The sequence below is a fragment of the Misgurnus anguillicaudatus genome, chromosome 8, assembly GCF_027580225.2.
Source record: "Misgurnus anguillicaudatus chromosome 8, ASM2758022v2, whole genome shotgun sequence".
Taxonomy (NCBI): Eukaryota; Metazoa; Chordata; class Actinopteri; order Cypriniformes; family Cobitidae; genus Misgurnus; species Misgurnus anguillicaudatus.
The window spans coordinates 15,461,606-15,481,017 of NC_073344.2; the positions used below are offsets into that span (position 1 = coordinate 15,461,606).

At 37.4% G+C, this 19,412-nt stretch overlaps 1 protein-coding gene and 1 long non-coding RNA gene across 2 annotated transcripts in view; both read right to left on the minus strand.

Annotated features, from left to right (window-relative positions):
- tex264a (testis expressed 264, ER-phagy receptor a) overlaps positions 1-19,412 on the minus strand; it is a 92,991-nt gene that overhangs the window by 44,031 nt on the left and 29,548 nt on the right. The gene's annotated exons all lie outside the window — the stretch shown is intronic.
- Positions 1,981-4,258, minus strand: LOC141365691 (uncharacterized). Its single transcript, XR_012370746.1, has 3 exons — positions 3,985-4,258; positions 3,822-3,904; positions 1,981-2,797 (listed from the first exon to the last, which is right to left on the minus strand). It is a non-coding gene; the product is annotated as an uncharacterized lncRNA (long non-coding RNA).

Below are 19,412 nucleotides of genomic sequence, written 5' to 3' on the forward strand. Positions count from 1 at the left end.
GCTAACAACTGACACACCCCGAGCACAGAGAATCCTGCCAGTTTCTCCAAAATTTTTATCTTTTATTTTATTTATTTGGCGTTTTATAATTATTTTAATTATTCAAATTTGGCTGGGTGGTTAATATTAGATTTTTCTGTGGTGTCACAAACTTTGAACACATTTCATATCGGACTTAACAGTGACTTTAAATTAATAAACCAATTAAAATAAAACAAAATATATAAATTAAATATGATATAGATCATTCACCAAAACAAATGACAAATAACAACTGAATATAGTTACAATACTAAAAATCTTTTTTTTTCATAAAAATGCATCACTGTCCTATAGTTTTTATTATTATTGGCTATTCCTCTGACATTGTTTATTCCAAAATTAGCATATATAATTGTCAATTATCTAAAAACTTAAAATGTATTTATTTATTTAAACGCAAAAAAAGAAAATTATTATAAATAATTAGAGAAATGGTAAAAAAAATTCTAAACTTCAGAACCTCAGTGTCAAAAAAATGGTCCCTAGCTGTCGATGGGGTAGTAACCTTTCAAAAAGTACACATTTGCACTAAAAGATTATTATATTAGGGGTACATATTGGTACCTAATTGCGCTTTTCCATTGCATAGTACCCACGGTTTGGGTCGGGTCACCTCACCTCACTTTGGCTTGGTTACCTTTTCCATTAAGTTTAGTAACACTTCAGAGTGGAAGGGATTCGTTATATTTGCGCTGCCTACTGCTGAGACATCATACAAGAGAGAGCGTTGTTGTAATATACATCCCCATACATTCATTTATTTCTCAGTCCGCCACAAAATCAAAATTGGCCACCACAAATAGATGCTTGCACATCGCGTTTATCACTACCTCTGTCTCATATATTGGTACCATATGTAGATAAACTGTAAAATAATACCCAAGTAGCTTGTGGGAAGCTCAGAGAATTGCATTATTTCTAATTTCACATAATTTACAACCCGCCTCTTCCGACTCGGCCTTTGAATCTGCTCCATTTCTTTCCCTCCATCTTAACTTGCACTCATCCATCTGGCTCCTGTCCTCCTTTCATTCCCACATGCCCTCTTTACCTCTGTCTCATCCCTGGAAATTACTCACCTCCATCGACACCACACAAGATGCATTTTAGCATAGCTCAACACCCTGCGCACTCCCTTGCCAGAGGTACGCGACAAATTAAACAACCATCAACATCATAAAACCATCTATCGATTGAAATGTCCATTTCGCGGTAACCCCCACAACTTGCATAAATCCTTGCTTATCCTACAGTGAGGGAGGGTGTGAATAGATCTTTGACAAGCTACTCACTGCACATTAACCTCTACTGTCACAGCCAAGATTCCACAGTCCATTAGGAAAATGTAGGGATGGGTGGGTAGACGTCTGTGGGTTGATGGCAGTCGAAGGTCTGCATTAATGTAGCATAGGGATGAAAATATCATAAAATTAGAATATCCTTGTTGACACACAATTGAAACTGCTTGAGTACAGATCCTGTTGCTGTAGCTCACTTGGTAGAGCATTGCATTAGCAACGCAAAGGTCATGGGTTTGCATCCCAGGGAATACATACAATAATGAAACTGGATGCCTTGAATCACTTCAAGTCGCTTTGGATGAAAGAGAATGCCAAATGCACAAATATAAATGTAATGAAAAGGTAGAAAATTTGACCCAACCATGGATCGAAACAACCCACACTCTAAAAAGAAAAGGTTCTAAAATGAACCTTTTGAAGTTCCTGGAGATTGCAACTGTGGGGGAACCTTTAAGGTTCATTTCTGAACCTTTTTAAAAAGGTTCCAATTAGAACCCTCTTTTAAAGGTGCTTTAAAGAACCAGCAGAGTTCCTTTTTGAACCTTCTTCTGGACATAATAATAATAATAATAATAATTATGACTATTATTATTCATTACTATCATTACACTTTTTCATAACAGACACAACATCATGATACTTTATTAAATGTTTATTGCAAACATGACAGCAATTTAAACAAACATTAACAAATTCATTCAACATTTAACAGAATGTAACTGAATATATCATTGTAAGGAATAATTGACAACAGGCCATTGAATTATAAGAAAATAATGCACACCCAAGGTGGTAATGTGGCACGACGCGAAGCGGGTTACCGTTACACCTTGAGAGTCAATTATTCTGCTTATATCACGATTACCACAAACATTGCTCTGTTGGCTATTTTTAAGACATTTGACAAGTAAGGTGTGCAGTTATCGAAAATAATGCATACCCATGGAATATTTCTCAATCAATCAGAATAAAGCATTCAACATCCCAGTGGTATAATTTAAATAAAATTAAAAATAATGTTGATTTCTCCACATCATGTATTTACACTCTACACTATGCCATTAGATAAACATACATTCATTTAAACAAGAAATTGGCCATTTTAATAACTGCAGGTGGCATTTTTGTTTTGTTTCATTACATACATACATACATAGACATATTTTTACAGTATATTCAATATATTGATATATATAGATATTTAGAATATATCTTTTAAAATAATGTTGATTCATCCACATCATGTATTTACTTTCCACTTTATGCATTTACATAAACATACATTAATTTAAAAATTAATTTTTCAATGCTGAAGATGAAGTAGACTGCACAAGCGCTATAGTGACATCTTCTACCTCAAAGACTTTCTCACCTTCCATCATTATCTCCAGGATTGAATCTGCACCCAAAGGGCTTCCTTTTATATATAGAACTGGGTTGGGTGTATTTGGTACCTAAACAAGAAAGTGATAATGTTATACAAAGCTCCTACTTGGATTTAATATTATAAACAAATATTATTTTTAACTTTAAAAACATTCCAACTTCCCAGTTCAGATGCTTTATTAGGAATTTTTACCTGTCACAATTAGTGGCGGCCGGTGACTTTTGAGGGTGCACGATGCGAAGCTCGCCATGTGTGTGGTTCGTCCTTTCAAAATATGTGTTCGGCGTGTCATGTGAACCATGTGCATCATGCATCTTGTCAAAATAAGTTCATGCTGCCCATGCATCTAAGAGGTTTATGATAAAAGTGTATAAGGAGTTTACTGTTAAAGGTGCAGTGTGTAATTTTTAGAAGGATCTCTTGACAGAAATGCAAAATAATATACAAAACTATATTATCAGGGGTGTATAAAGACCTTTCATAATAAACAGTTATGTATTTATTACCTTAGAATGAGACGTTTTTATCTACATACATGAGGGTCCCCTTACATGGAAGTCGCCATTTTGTGCCACCATGTTTCAACAGAAGCCCTTAACGGACAAACTTTTTTTATTAAGTTGTTTCCGACTATGACATGTTTGTCTGGTGACGGCTACCGTAGCTTCTCTATGTGTTTCAAAAGCGAGGGGTGAGCAGTGGACTGAGCTGTTGGTTGTATTTCACAACATCATAGATGCTGCTAAAATTTACACACTGCACCTTTAAGTTAGTGTCTTGTGAGTATTTTGAATGTGTCTTTTTTATCATATCATTTCGATGCATGTGCAGCAGCAGGCACTTATTTTGACAAGACGCATAATGCACATGGTTTACATGATGGGCTGAACACATATTTTGACATAACAAGCAACACACATGACACTCCAAACACATATTATTAATTAACGCCCCTCGGAAGAGAAGTCACCAGCCGCCACTGGTCACAATGCAATACCGGCTTTAAAAAGTTGATATTAAAAGATAGGGTTGAAAAAGGATTATTATAGATTTAAACTCTTAAAAAGATAAACTTAGCCACATTCGCTCACCTGATTAATGACATAAAGGAATCTTGGGCTCTCCTTGAAAAGAAATGGAAGCAACATGGTAGCAGCAGCAGCCATTGAGAGACCTTTAATAAAAATTATGAAATTGCATCTGACATATAGTTTTATTGTTTATTGTCATTCTTAGTTTAACATGCTACATTACCTCTGTGTGCCAAATCAATGTAGGCTTGTTTTGCTTCATCCAGTTCGGTACAGATAATGTACTCCAAAATGTCTTCTGTGGCACTCATTAATCACTTTCTGTGCCACCAGGCCTAGATTCTTCAGCATGTTTCTTTCAATGTTGTGTCAAGTATGCTTTGGACCTCAAATGCAAGCTGTCAGAATCCAATATAATGAAAATATTAGCAGATACAATATTTATTTTTTTGCTTTTTAAATTTGAACAATATTCTACTCACAACTGAAGGGACTTTAAGGGCTGGATAGGGATTTAGTACTCTCAGTCATTGTCTATGCCATGCAGTCCTCTAAAAAGTTTAATATTTGGTGTTTTTTCAAGCATTCTTGTTTTCTATTTTTCAAAGTTCACCAAAATGCTGTTTTCATCTTCCACTGCTCAGACTTTCCACAACTGTATGCATTATTAACTTTACTGATTTTCAGTGGCGGCCGGTGACTTCTTTTTTTGAGAGCGCTTAATGCAAAGTTCGTCACAATATGTATGTAGCCCGTGATGTGTGTGGTTCCTTTTTTCAAAATATGTGTTCTGTGCTATGAGAGATCCTGCATCACGTGTCTTGTCAAAATAAGTGCCTGCTGCAAACGTGTCTAAAGGGTTCATGATAAAAGAGACACTCGCGTTTGCCAGATACTCACATAATCTCATGCGTAATCAGAGTTTAGTGTTAAGGGATTGTCTTGCATGTATTTTGTGAACGTGAGACTCTCTTTTATCATAAATGGTTTTGACGCGTGTGCAGCAGACACTTATCTTGACAAAACACATGATGCACATGGTTCACATGACGCAACCAACACATATTTTGAAAACGCAAGCAACACACATGACACTCCGAACACTTATTTGGAATTAGCGCCCCTCGAATGAGCAGTCACGAGCCGCCACTGCTGCTTTTACTGAATCCTGAAGATCAGTCTGTTTGTGACAATTACCTCTTTCTATGCTGTACATGTCTTGGTTTTCCTCAGTTTTATAAAATAAAAAACACAAAGCATTATAAAATTATAATTGTCCATTAAGGTGTCACTTTGTCTGACATGCTTTACCTCTGCACTCGTTATCTGTTGGACTTTTGATGAAATCTTGTGTTTCCATTCTCTTACCAGTCCCTCAAGAACTGGTATTTGGTGACAAGGGATAATCACACCTTTTTAATTGGTAACTTATTGGATACCTGAAAATGGAAGATAAGTTCAGATGCAAAACCCTCCAAGTGCGCCTTGTACATGCTTTCTTGTAAATTAGCGTTTTTTATCAGACTCTTAATGGATTCTGTCAACAAACTGTTGTTTCTAAATAGCCAGAGGCAGAAGTATTTGATGAACATATAATACTTGCCTGGAGCATTTGATGAAAAGTTGACATAACTTATACAATTTTATATTAAAGTGTATTATATTTTTTTAAGTTAAAGTAACAAAAATATATATGTTAATTCAACAAAAATGCTGCATATTTTTTATAGTGTAGTAATAAAGTAATTAGATGTAAAACACTTAAGCTGGGCGTACACGGTGCGGATTCTGACGGTCGGAACGTCGTGAGCTCTCGCACACGACACGAGTGAGTTTATGCGAAAATAATTCGTACGCAGTCACACACGACAAGATTTTACTGTAGGACTTGAGGAATTCTGACGTAAGCAATTTCGCACCTGTGAGTGGCAGAATGTACAAAAAATAAAACAAGAAGAATACGGCAAAGATATTGGCTTTTGTGCAGAAAACTGTTTCTGTTTTTTTGTATTTCTGTTTATGCATTCCGAAATTGCAATATAGGTCTAGTGCTGTGGCGGTGAAGGAATTTCTCTGGCAGTGTTTTTTCTTGCTAGCGCATATGCGGTTTTATCTTCTAAATATATCATGATTGTAGTGCCAAGTAAATATCTATATTGGTATTATTAATGTTACATATAGTGTTGCTTTTTTATAAATATGACGTTTAAAAACAAATTCAGTGGGCATATTTATTTATTTGTAAATGCAGAATGAGGAGCAATTGAGGTAAAACGCAAGGTAAGATAACGTAACACGTCTTTCCCTTTATGATTAAATTATTTAGACAATACATCTCCAGCCAAATATTAATTTGTAAAACGAAAATCATTTAATGTAATATTAAGCACATTGTCTAGTCTTGTTTGCATTGTCTAGAGCAAATGTACGCGGACCCTCGGTCAATGCGGGGTCTTGAAGTAAAAGTGAGCACGCAGCATTTGTGCTCATGTAAATGTACAAAATAAATGCCATACAGAAGGCATTGCATAATAATATATGGCATTTTCTCAGTAGGCCTATGTAAATTAATACATAGCAATACCAATATAGTATGAAAACAAATTAATCATTATTTAAATAAAGTTTCAGAGATAGCCTACATTTTTAGTCATTTAAATATTCTCATCATTTCAGAACAAGCTTAGGCTACCATAACAACTTACATTGGGCTATATCATGTGTTCCTTTGGTCGAAAATATGTAAAAAATATATATATGGGTAAAAAACACCGAACAAAAACGTTTAAGCTCTTGTTAAAGCAGAATCTCCATATAATCTGGAAAACGTCGTCTCCGCGTATGATCATCATGTTTAATATAGTCTCTTGTTCATTGACAATTTATTTGCATTTATTATATGAGTAAAAAGTGTAAAACAATAAATGCATTTCTTATAGCCCATTAAACATGGACATTCCGTTGCTTTTTATTCTCTGTCACGCCAGCCCTTTTAATATCCATTCATTTATGAAACTGTACTACAGCGACTTTGGCACAGCTTGGATTACACAAAATTGCGACATTCTTTGTCCATCCTATACTGTTTAAACCAGTGGTCTCTGCACGGAGTCTAATAACTTTTATATTTATTTATTACATATTTTAGTTGGCTTATTTTATGTTTAGATTGTAAATAATGATAAAACATAAAGAAAAATCAACAGTATTACAAAGTAAAACAAAAAAGTTTTAATATCAAAAAGTAACCCTCGTTTTATAGCTTAATCTACACTCTCTCCTGTTTCCGCACACATCCAAAGCTGTGACCGGACATCACAATAACACGTATGACAGGTTTTTCAGGCAAAGAAGCTGATCAAGAGGTCGTCACTGAAGGACCTGTCATATTTGTCATGATGTCCGGTCACCGGAGTGTGTGTGTGCGCGAAACATATAGCCAGCTATAGAGTTGTCGTCCAGATTTGAGGTAGCAGTGCCACATTTGTCTTTCTTCTTCTGTGTTTTGTACATTCTGATTGGTCAACTACAAGTGCTTTGCCAGATCGTCTCGTTCACCCACACCAACGCTACGAATTTATACAGACAGCTCCCGAACTTTTTTGACATGTTTAAAAATTATCGGGAGGTCGTAAGGTGCTCGTAACCTGCTCGGCTCGGCTCGTAATTCCTCTCACACGGTGCGAGCCGCGACCATACGAGCATGAACGATTTGGTCCCGAGAAAAAAAAATCGCATGCGAGCTCCTACGACAGCAAAAATCGCACCGTGTACGCCCGCCTTTACTCGTGACTGATGTGTGTAGTCTTGGTAGGCATTTCAGTCTTTATTTGTTTCTGTGTAGTCTAATGAATTTAACTTGATCCTTTATTTTAGGAAAACATTTAGCTCATATTCACAGTTAGGTTAATTAACGTATCCCCATCAATTTCATTATCTAAACAAGGAGTAGAAGATGATAATTTGAACAAAATTGCATTCTGAATTATATATTGCAGCAAACATACATTTTAACCTAATCTATAGGAACTGAAGATTTTGTTTATTTTGCCACAACTATTTAATCCACGTGTGAATTCAAATTTTGGGCTATTTTGGTGATAAAGGCCAATATGTCTGTTTATAGAAAATGTTTGTTTGCTGCATACACAGTTAAAAAGAGTAGGCATTCCTGTGAGATCAACCTTGAAACAATTAGGAAATTAGGATAAATTTGTGGAAACTTTTTCCAGTCAACCAGTCACATCTTGAGTAGTGCATTGAATAACTTCTGTGCTCATATTTGTTTCAGTCCCTACAAAAATAATTGCAGTTTAGAGGAGAATGATATCACATAACAGTTCATTTGCAAAAATAAATATACATTTATATACTATTAATAATGTATTTACAGTACTATATCAAAAATAGGTTACATCACGTTTGTGATTCGGAAGTGAAGACATCCGGTCTTAGTTCTTCAAAAACACTCAAAATATGCAGCCCACGCTTTAATATTAACATAAGGCTACATAACGTTAATGTTATCTTCAATTTTTTATAAAGTGAATAGTAAAATAGTTAGGTTTTACCTCAGATAGGTGCGCTGTTCCTCTCAGTCCCTGTGCTCGCGCTGCAACGGTTGTAACGGTTTTTGCGCGTGAAATCTTGCGCGTGTATGCGCGACTGCGGCTGCTGGAATTATGTCGTGAACATTAATTACGTCATGGTGCTGATAGGTCTCGGTTTCATTGACTTACAAACGCTTGCTGCCAGCTAAACATATTGTTTCATTGGATGTGGCCGTTGTTAAAAGATTATGTTCTGGCCAGCACTGTATCTTATTTATTTTATTATGCATGCATTTAACAAGGTGTGAATGACACTTGGATATTCTTTTAGTGTGTGTTATAGGTACCTGTCGCAAACCATCTATTCAGTTCATTTGAATAGACCCAAATGAAGCTTAGGCTATACAGTATGTCTATGCATTGTACATACAGTAGGCTACTGCACACACACGCGCACGCAACCACACACACACACACACACACACACACACACACTCTCTCTCTCTCTCTCTCTCTCTCTCTCTCTCTCTCTCTCTCTCTCTCTCTCTCACTCTCTTTGTTAATGTTTGTTAATGTTAATTAAGGATATTATTATTATTATTATTATTATTATTATTATTATTATTATAATTATTATTAGTCTATAAAATCTTAACAGTCCGACTCCATTTGAGAAAAGGTTCCTAAAGGAACCTTCACAAATGGTCAGTTCTAAAATGAACCCTTTGGCCACAACAAAGGTTCTAAAATGAACTGTCCAAATAACCAAGGGATATTCATAGAACCTGTAAGTTCAACTTTGAACCTTTATAATTACTACAAGTTCATATTTGAACTTCTGGGTTCTTTTTTTAACTCTAAAGGTTCAATGTCTTCTAAGAGTGCATTTTAAACTGTAGCAGTCTGCTTAAGCTGCTGATCAGTTGGTTCAGCCAGAAGCCCATCTTAAGTGTCCAAAATCAGACCATCTTAGGTTGATTTAAGTGTACATTTTCTCCAGTTCATGGAACAGAAACCAAAGTTACATTTTTGGGGGGTTCTGGGGCTAAATCAGTTTTGACACTGGCAGTAGTCTTATGGCTCTTGCTCTTTCCAGCATTCTCAAGCAATAACAAGAGGTGAAATAAATGCTTTCCGCTTAAAGTGGGAGTGGTTACTTAAAGCGGCAAAATGTTAATTTGACTCCCCACCCATTGTCTGCATCAATCAATAGCCCTGGTGGAAAGAAGCTAGCTGTTGAAACACTCCTTCCACTCCTATGAGTTGAGGAGACCGGCGGCGCTCAGGTGGATAAAACTCAGCCCCAGCAGGCAAACAGAGGACAAGCTGTGCTATTCTGTGAGATTTCCAATGTCTCAGCCCGAAGGGATGCAAGAGCAAAAGAAGTATAAGCATATCTATGCTTTCTTCTTCTGAATCTCCCACATCTTTTCTTTCTAAGACATTATGTTCTTCTGCCTACTGCCTTTTTCTTTCAGTTTATAGCAGCAAGTCTCTCATACACTATAGCTGTGTTTCCATTGAAGATTTGGCGTAATTTTATAAACATTGACAAAAATTATTGTGAAATCATGCCATTTACATTAACCAATGTTGCACAACTAAAACATTCCAAAAACTATGCCAACGGGTGTGTTTGACTTCAAACGGCGCTGCGCAGACTGACAGGTGGATGACAATATACCGCAAGAGCGTCTCGAAAGAATACAGAGCAGTCCATTCCCGAATCGCTTGACATGCGCTTGTCGTCACATAAAATTGAACACACCTTTTCTGTCTTGTTCTCCAACCGAACATATCGCGCCATATTTAAAGAAATATTATGTGACTTTTACGCACATCAGTTGACCTGCAAATTTAAAAAAAAACTGTTTCGTGAAATATTTTTTTGAAATCCATTACTTGAGCATTAACACTTTTTGCAATTTATGGTAGTTTGAGCAAAATTACCGTGCTTCCATAGGGTGCATTTTCAATTGGCTATTTCAATTTGCGCAATTTGAAGGGTAATGGAAACGCAACTTGTGTGAAACTTGACCTGTAGGTGATCCTCAGCACACTGAAGCCATGTTCTAAAATCTAGTGAGTGCCATACCCAGGCCAAATGTTAACTGCTTCTCCGCCATTGAGGAGTTATCTTGTCAATTAGGAGAAAACACTTACCTGCCAATGACGAGTTTTAACGGCAATTCATATTTCCGCTATTATCCACTAGGTCGCTCTCTTACGGCGCATTCACACGGGGCGTAAGCGATAACGCTTAACGGAAGCCTTGTCTGAAGCATGGCCAACAGCCAATTACAGTGGCCGCTACAGATGCTCTGGTCTTCCATAAACGTAATTGGCTGGCTCTGCCTAGGTTATTTGCATAAGGCGATCTGATTGGCTGACGCACGCGTTGCCGCTTGAAAAGTTGAGAAATGTTCAACTTCTGCCGTGAGCAACGACACTAACGCGCCGATGGATCCACAATTCAGTTCGGCAACGCATGACGTCACCCATTAAAAGTGAATGGGAAGCATCAACGCTTACGCCCCGTGTGAATGCGCCGTTAACCAACTTATAAGACACTGAATCATCCACTGATCCAAAAACAGTAAAAACTCTATGTTTTGGTCATCGTTTTGTATCTGAATTCTAACAAAAGTCCTTTACAAAAATGCCATTATCTCTGCTTTTTGCTCAAAATATTGTATATTTTAGAGGTGATAAAAGAAAACAAATGAAGATAGGATGAAACAGGGTTTTTTGTTTGAAAGCAGAGGGTCTGTTTTTTAATTTGATATACTGCTTATATATTTAAAGAAAAGAAAATTCTAGCTGATTTTAAATGTACTATCCCTTACAAATAATTCAGCGTAGTTAAAACAAAAAAAAAACATGGTTACTGCAGTAAAACCACTGCTTTGCCATTGGTAATTAATACGCCAAAAACATGGTTACTACAATATCACACTCTTAACTCTGCTGGGTTATTTTTAACCCCATACTGGGCAAATATTGGACAGAACACATGTTGTTTTATTAAATAAACCTATGCTGGGTTGTTTCAGTTCATGGTCGAGTTAACATCAACCCATCATGTGTTCTGTCCAATATTAACCCAACATTGTGTTAAAAATAACCCAGCAGAATTTTGAGTGCATTTTCATAAGCGATTTGTTGCTCTCCACTGGATCAAATGCTCTTCCCCATTTGGAAAATTGGTGGAAGTTCATAAAATGTTTATTTATAGATGACAGAGTTTAAACCCTATTTAAACTCTATTTAATTGTGCATGCTGGTGAATGATGCCTTGGCAAAGTGAAAGAGCACATCTTACTTTTAATATTCTACAAGACTCACAAAGGATTCATATGGGACCCGAGTCCCTCCTATTTGTGAGAGGAACAAAACGGATCGCTCTCCCACAGCACATTGCCACAATAGTATCTAGAATCAAAAGCTTCAAACTGCCTCAGTGCTGTTGAAAAGGTCGCCTCATAATAGACATCAAAACTGATCAAATTTGAATTCACCATTCGCTTTCTCTAGACAGGTTTGATGTGGTGTCTGGAAATTTAAAACTATAAGAAATTGCATAAACAAATTGTATTTAACAACACAAATATCACTAAATCTGGTTAAAAGCATCCCACAAAACAAAATGGCTGCCTCAGCAGCTCTTTTAAAAATGCTAAAGCCTGACAACCATACAAAGAGTTTTCCACAGAGATCAATGGGACATACAGAACTGCAAAGAGCATTAGGTGAATAGAGATTGAATAGTAAGGATGGCAAGAGCGAGGGGGGTTGAAGCTCTGTAAGGATAAAGCGAAGGTAGACAGGATTCTTCGGAGATGCTAATGTGATATTTGAGGCTAGATCTGATACATAGGGAATGAACAGGAGACTGCAGGGATGCTTTGAACTTTGTCAACTTTTAATAATGACCATAAGCTTAATAATTTCAACTCGGAACGGTTCTGTGTGGTTGGGTTTCAAGTCATACCTTAAACTTCTACATGGTTTTAAATGAGAGTTCTACACAGATTATACGATAGGAGATATGAGAAAATATTTTACATAACAAGCGTATATAATCTCTAAAAAAATGTTAGCTTGAGTTTTAAAGAATAGGATTTATAGCTCCTGTTTGAATATAACTGCTTTCAAAAATCATTTACATTTATTCATTTAGCAAACGTTTGATCCAAAGTGACTTGGTTGCAGTGCCGCCGGCAGCCGTACGCACTGTGCGTACCATGAGAAAATTCGCAAACAAAAAAAGAAAAACAAACAAATGCTAATTAAGGTGCGTGTCCATCAAGTTGTTCAAGCGAATAACTGTGGTGTTGGTAACCTAGTAATGAAAAAAACAAAGAACGGCACACTGCTAATACTGCTCTCAATACTTATTAAAAAACAACAAAGACCACACAGGTCAGACAAAAACCATGGTAACCTAGTAGCCAACAGTAAATAAACAAAGGCACGCTTAGAAAATGAAAACAGGACTGCATGTGGTCACGATGGGGCGAGTTATTAATTTATTAGCAATGCAGCTTGTAATTGCCAAACACCGTGCATAGAAGAAGGAATGCAGCATTTTTGATGCAGGCACTAGCAGCAAGGGCATTAAGACGACTTCAAGCCCAATATATGGTAAAGGCAAGGACAACGGAAACAGCTAGACAGTCAATCTTGTGGGTTCAATGTTTGCTACATCAGATTTTATTCGGCAAATGCGTTTCCATCTCCCATTATTCGCATTTACTCTTTTTCGCAAACGAAAAACCAGCTCAAGCAAGGTTAAAAACTTTATTGCGAATTAAGGGACTTTTATTCGAAATTTGGCATTTCCATCATGGTTTCTTATGACATATTTCAAAACTTGCATAAAGTCGAGGTGATGGACACCCAGCTATTGTTTTTAATTCAGCCTGATCGCACAAGAATTTGGTACGTATTTTAAGAGTTGGCTAATACTTATAAATTTGTACTAAGTAAAACAAAACAATAACGAAACCCACACCAACATCACAGGGGAAAAAGCAAAAAAAAAATTAAAAAAATGTACAAATGTGTTAGTACAAATTAGTACGAATTAGGCACATAAGACAACAAAATGACAAAATTTCTTAGTTTCAGGTGAACTATCCCTTTAAAAGAAAGCCGGCAGGTAACATGAGTCTCCATGTTTCCTCTAATGAACATTGATCATACAGACACACACACCATCTAAATGATCTCACTATATCGTCCCCACTCAATTGCTTTTATTAATTCCAATCGCCCGTGATGGCTGCAACACAGATTAGATTAGCCAATGAACATCAAATTAAAGCTCGGCAAGTCCACCTGTGTGACAGCAACCGCTGCAGGAACATAATCAATTGGTCTTCATGATTAAATCAAGTACCTCAGTGAGACCAGCACTTGCATTGTTGGGCTTCAAGTCTCATAAAAATGCAGCAGCTCTTCAGCAAACCAAGGCACAAAGAGACTCGCACACTTGCTTTAATTAAAATGTACCAGCAGATGATCAACAAGACATTGCAGCTTCCCATGAAAGTTAGCCTCTTTTCTCCACCAGCATAACAGAGAAGAAAAGCACCTGTGGGTAAGCCACTGGGTCTCCGGTCTTAAAGGAATATTCAATTTTCTTAAAAGAAAAATCCAGATAATTTACTCACCACCATGTCATCCAAAATGTTGATGTATTTCTTTGTTCAGTCGAGAAAAAATTATGTTTTTTGAGGAAAACATTGCAGGATTTTTCTCATTTTAATGGACTTTAATGGACACCAACACTTAACACTTAACACATAACAGTTTTTTTCAACTGAGTTTCAAAGGACTATAAACGATCCCAAACGAGGCAAAAGGGTCTTGTCTGGCGAAACGATTGTCATTTTTGACAAGGAAAATAGAAAATGTGCTCTTGAACCACGGCTTTTCGTCTAGATCCGGTCCAGCGAGACCTAACGTATATGCGTAGTGACGTAGGAGGTCACGTTTTACATATATAAATCGCACATTTGCGGACCATTGTAAACAATAAACTGACACAAAGACATTAATTAGTATCATTCCACATACAACAACGTCGGAACGGTCCTCTTTCAACACACTTGTAAACACTGGGGCGGAGTTTCGCGTTCGTCCTCTGTGACCTCTTGACGTCATGACGTATTGTGTGGGGTCAGCTGGCGCATCACGGCCGGATCTGGACGAGAAGTTGTGCTTTAAAAGTGTATATTTGTTATTTTTATTGTCAAAAATGACAATCGTTTTGCTGGATGGGACCCTTGTGCCTCGTTTGGGGTTGTTTGTGGTCCTTTGAGACTCCGTTGAAAAAAAACTATTAAGTGTTGAGTTAAGTATTAATTGTTGGTGTCTGTTAAAGTCCATTAAAATGAGAAAAATCCTGCAATGTTTTCCTCAAAAACAAAATTTCTTCTTGACTGAACAAAGAAAGACATCAACATTTTGGATGACATGGTATTGAGTAAATTATCTGGATTTTTCTTTTAAGAAAATAGACTATTCCTTTAATCAACATCGTACCATCAATGCTAACAAACAAATACATCCATAAATCTGCATTATATGGCAGGGTAGTGAAACATGTAAAGAGCTCAGATGCAAAACTCTCCAAGTGTCTGGATTAATTTTAAAAATGCAAATTGATTTATAATTGCAAAGCATAATAATTGTCTGATTTAGAGAGCATTTATTCAATCAGTTTCATTTTGAAGTCTGAGGCTAATTTAGGTTAAAATCACTGCAGAAAGCAATTTTTAATTACGACTTTAGAAGCCTGTGATTTCCGCCCGTCAATCACATACCTACGATCGTCTCTGTTGGACCTGTGTCCTAAACTTGTACCCCCCATAGTGTACAATTACAGCCCAAAATACAAGCGGCCGCTCACCAGTGATCCTGCATCTCTCTGAATAATAAGCCGCTTCCGTGCGGCGCTGGGAGACCAGCACTGTGTTTTGGACTTTAATGACTGTAGTTAAGAAAAGTGGGATGTGATTTATGTCTCTTTAAATATCTCTGATGATGGACAATGCTGTGTAAAGGCTTATTAAAGATATTAAATAGGCGTCAGGAACAATTTTACAACATGGCAAGTGTCAACGTCAAAATGTCGTTTTCTATGATTTAGACTGTTTTTTATTTCTATCATTTTTACCACAACACAGTACTATATATTATATATCATCTGTCCAACAGAAACAAACCAAACCAAAAAATTACACAAATTTCTAATTTCTGTATCAGTAATCCCATACACCATACAACAAAACAATTACAATGGTTTATCAACACACATTCTGTCTTTACTCATGTCATTCCAGATGTATACTTCATTAAAGGTGCAGTGTGTAAATTTTAGTGACAACAGTTTTTTTTAACCTGATGGGAGGGGTTCTAGTGGACCAATCACAGCGCTTGTGGTCCGTGTAGAACTGACGCGCATGACTATAAATTGGACTTTACTGGTTTGGGCCATAACATATCTGGGGGCTCGTCCGGGATGAGTTAGTCTCGCGTAGCCAGACCTTCAATACTGAAGGTCTGGTGTTTTTCGCTGCTTTTTCTGGACAAAGCCCGCCCTCGAGCTGTTTGACCGTCATGTCAAACAACCAATCACAGTTTGTTTCGTCTAGCGTCACGTTTCGGACTCCCCACAATAACGAGCCGGCTGGCAACAAGTCAGTTATTGAAATAACCAGCCACAACCGAATAGTATCTAAATAAACAACATTACTCACCATAGAGCAACGTTGTGGACTTCATCAACAGCCACACCAATTAAACGTCTGTTTGAAGCATATCTCTGTACTTTTTAACACATACAAGCAATTCAGGAGAACCAAACTTTTTGACTCCACTAACTGCCTCAAGCTAAACTCTTGGACGTCTTTTAGAGAGTCTATGCTGCGAACTTTGCATATTTTTGAGAATCCAATGTTTAGCTGATCATGATAACTGCTCATTATTATCCACGTGAACACGACTGATTCTCTGCATCAATGGAACGTCAGAGCTTTGTTTTCCAGGGACCGAAACTAATCGCGACACTCGCGTCTACTGGAAATCCGGTTTATTTCAACCAATCAAAGACGACTTTTACATTCTCAAAGGGTTTCCAGAAAAGTGTACGAAAAAAATCAGACGTTTAGCCAACAGTCTGTGGGCGTGACGTCTGAGGCTGAGACTAAGGATGAGTTGTTCCTTTAGCAAAGCCAGATAGGTATTCTGTACCGTTTTTAATTCATTTTAGATTGCTGAGATTTCACAGCAGAAAGTGTCGAGCACAGCCACTCTTTGCAGAAAGTGTGAATTATAATCTCACAGGATGAAATGCAAAAAAGGACCTTGATTTTCATCTGAATCGACTGAGACCTCAAATGATACAGTAGAATGTGTGAAATATAACTATTACAGAAAACAAGGTATTATATAAGAAATAGTCAAAACAAAATACAGCAAACGGAAGTACTAAAATGCAAACTAAAGGGAAGAGTCATGGTATAATGGATTAGTGGGTGGAAATAAGGATGCTGAAAACAACGTTAGTACCTTATTTAAAGTTCTTTAGGATACAATGTAAACATCATGGTACAAAAATTATAATCAAGTACTGTGGTATACAGCTTCTGAAACCATCATAGTACCACGGTACTACCACAGTATTTTTTCCAAGTTTTCGTGCAAAATGCCATGATTTTCTAGCCTGACGTTGTCATACAATTCTAGTCAGAATTTGAGTCTGATACCGCTCTATTGAGCTATAATTATGAGGTGTGTCTCAACCGAAAAATGCCTCTGCACTTAATTGGATAGACCTACGACCAATCAGAGCAACGGAGTGTGTAACGTATGTTGAAATGTCATCTTTTGTAGCCTGACCGAACTGCTAGTTATTTCACTACAATGACACTAACATTGTGATTATACTAAGTCTGAGTTAGCAAACGTACATCAACACCTACTATGTTTACAACATTTCATTGATATCACAACATTAAATATTTACTAAGTCATACAGTAAGACTATCTCTTACCATTTGTACGTTAGGTGAACTTCATCCACGACGATACCCATTAACGTTACGTTGGCTTGAAAAATATCGGAGCCTAGCATGTCCCTCCACTTATTCAGCAGTCACGGTTCCGGGGTTCCGAAAAGAAGCTGGCAATGACCGTTAATTATATCCATCTCGTCGTGCACGCCGAGTTGCATCGCCGTGACACTCATTTCAGTTGCTTCTTTAACTTTGTCCTCCATAAGTGCGACCAACTTTTGGCGAATCCCGTAGGAAGGACGGCAAAAACACAAACAAATGCCTTGCTCGCGTTTCTTTGTTCCTCTTTTAAAATCAATGCTCTGTCGATATCTTTTAGAACAGACTCAATGTCAGAATCCACACATCTGAATTCTCCAGCGGCAGCCATTTCGTTGTAAACAGATTCAACACACGCGCTCTTTGGTGACACGGTTGATTACGTTACTGTTAAACATCTGTCCATCATTGTATAAGGCCCGCCCTCACAATTTGATTGGTTCGACCAACTTTGGGACTCTCATAGTAGCTCCTCAACGGAAAAACCCCAGACCGTTCTTCCCTCTTCAAAATGTGGTGGGCGGGGCTAGATCGGCTGGCACCCAGGCTAATGATTTTCAGCTGATTTTAACAGGATCTAAATAAATGTACACTATTAGGCAAACTTTAGGTATTAGTAAACTTGAGCCTCAATTTAGATCAACTCTCTGCCCTGTGAATCACTTTTGCCAGAAGGAATTTTCTGCTGAACTTTTTGTGGAAAAAGTAGCATGAACATATCCAGACACTAGATCTTGTGCATTCACTACAGTACAAAGCAAACCATGGGTCATTGCTGTGATGGACATATCTTTGATTCTGATTCAGGCTTTAGTGTTTCATGAACACAGACATTATATCACCCAATGACAGCACAGACACATACACATGCTGAAGAATGCATCCAGAATACAGCATTTACGAGGATGCCATGCAATATTTACCAGAAGTCCATGCCCTTACAAGCATACAGTATGTACACACAAATGCCTAAAGTATAATGCATGGAAAAGTCATTTACTAAATGTTTATCTGACTGAATGAAACGCACTCATTGACCCAATGTAAGAATATTCCCTCTTCTCCATAAGTAGAAAGACAATAGTCTAACAGATCAAATAAATAGTGAAGATCATTACTACTGAGTGCTGGGTAATTTAAGCCCCTCTGAGTCTATTACAGTAATCATATACAGGTACTCACACTTTACTAGAGAGAGAGAGAGAGAAAGTGTCGTTTACACTTGCTATCAATATCCATCTTGAGTGATGTGATCAAGAGCGGCCAGCCGAGCCAGATTAGTTTTTAAATGTGGTATTTAGGTATTTTTTGGGTTGCGATGTGGCTTTACTGTCAGACGGTTTGAAAATGGTAAAACACGAAGCGTTCGTCGTGCATAAACAGCATGCAAACCGCTCATGCCTATAGAAAACAATTTAAAAAAGGTGCCTGCCACTGCCAGAAATGTGTTCTGTGTGATATACTCCTTATGGCGCTTTTCCATTGCATAGTACCCCAGGTTTGTTTTGGGTCAGGTCGGGTCAGCTCACGTCACTTTGGCTTGGATAGCTTTTCATCGAGTTTAGTAACACACTGGAGTGGGAGGGATTATAGGCGTGTCATTATATTTGCGCTGACATCATGTGAGAGCGTTGTTGTTCATTACCACAACATTCATTTATTTCTCAGTCTTACGCAAAATTAAAATTGAACACCACAAATATATGTTTGCACATCACGTTTATCACTACCTCTGTCTCACATGACAGTTTCTGTACAAACACCAATGCCGCCACAAACTGCAAGTCTGGAAAAAAACTGTTATGGTGTTCCTGATTCACAACTTGTGGATGTTTTTCATCGCTAAAAGGGAGTTTGGGAACTTACAGCAAAGCACAGATGACAACAGGTTTACTCCAGACAGCGCAAGCTAGCATGAGGGTAAAGCTAATCTTTAACATTATAGTGATGACGCTGGTAGTGATGATTCTCTCAGACCA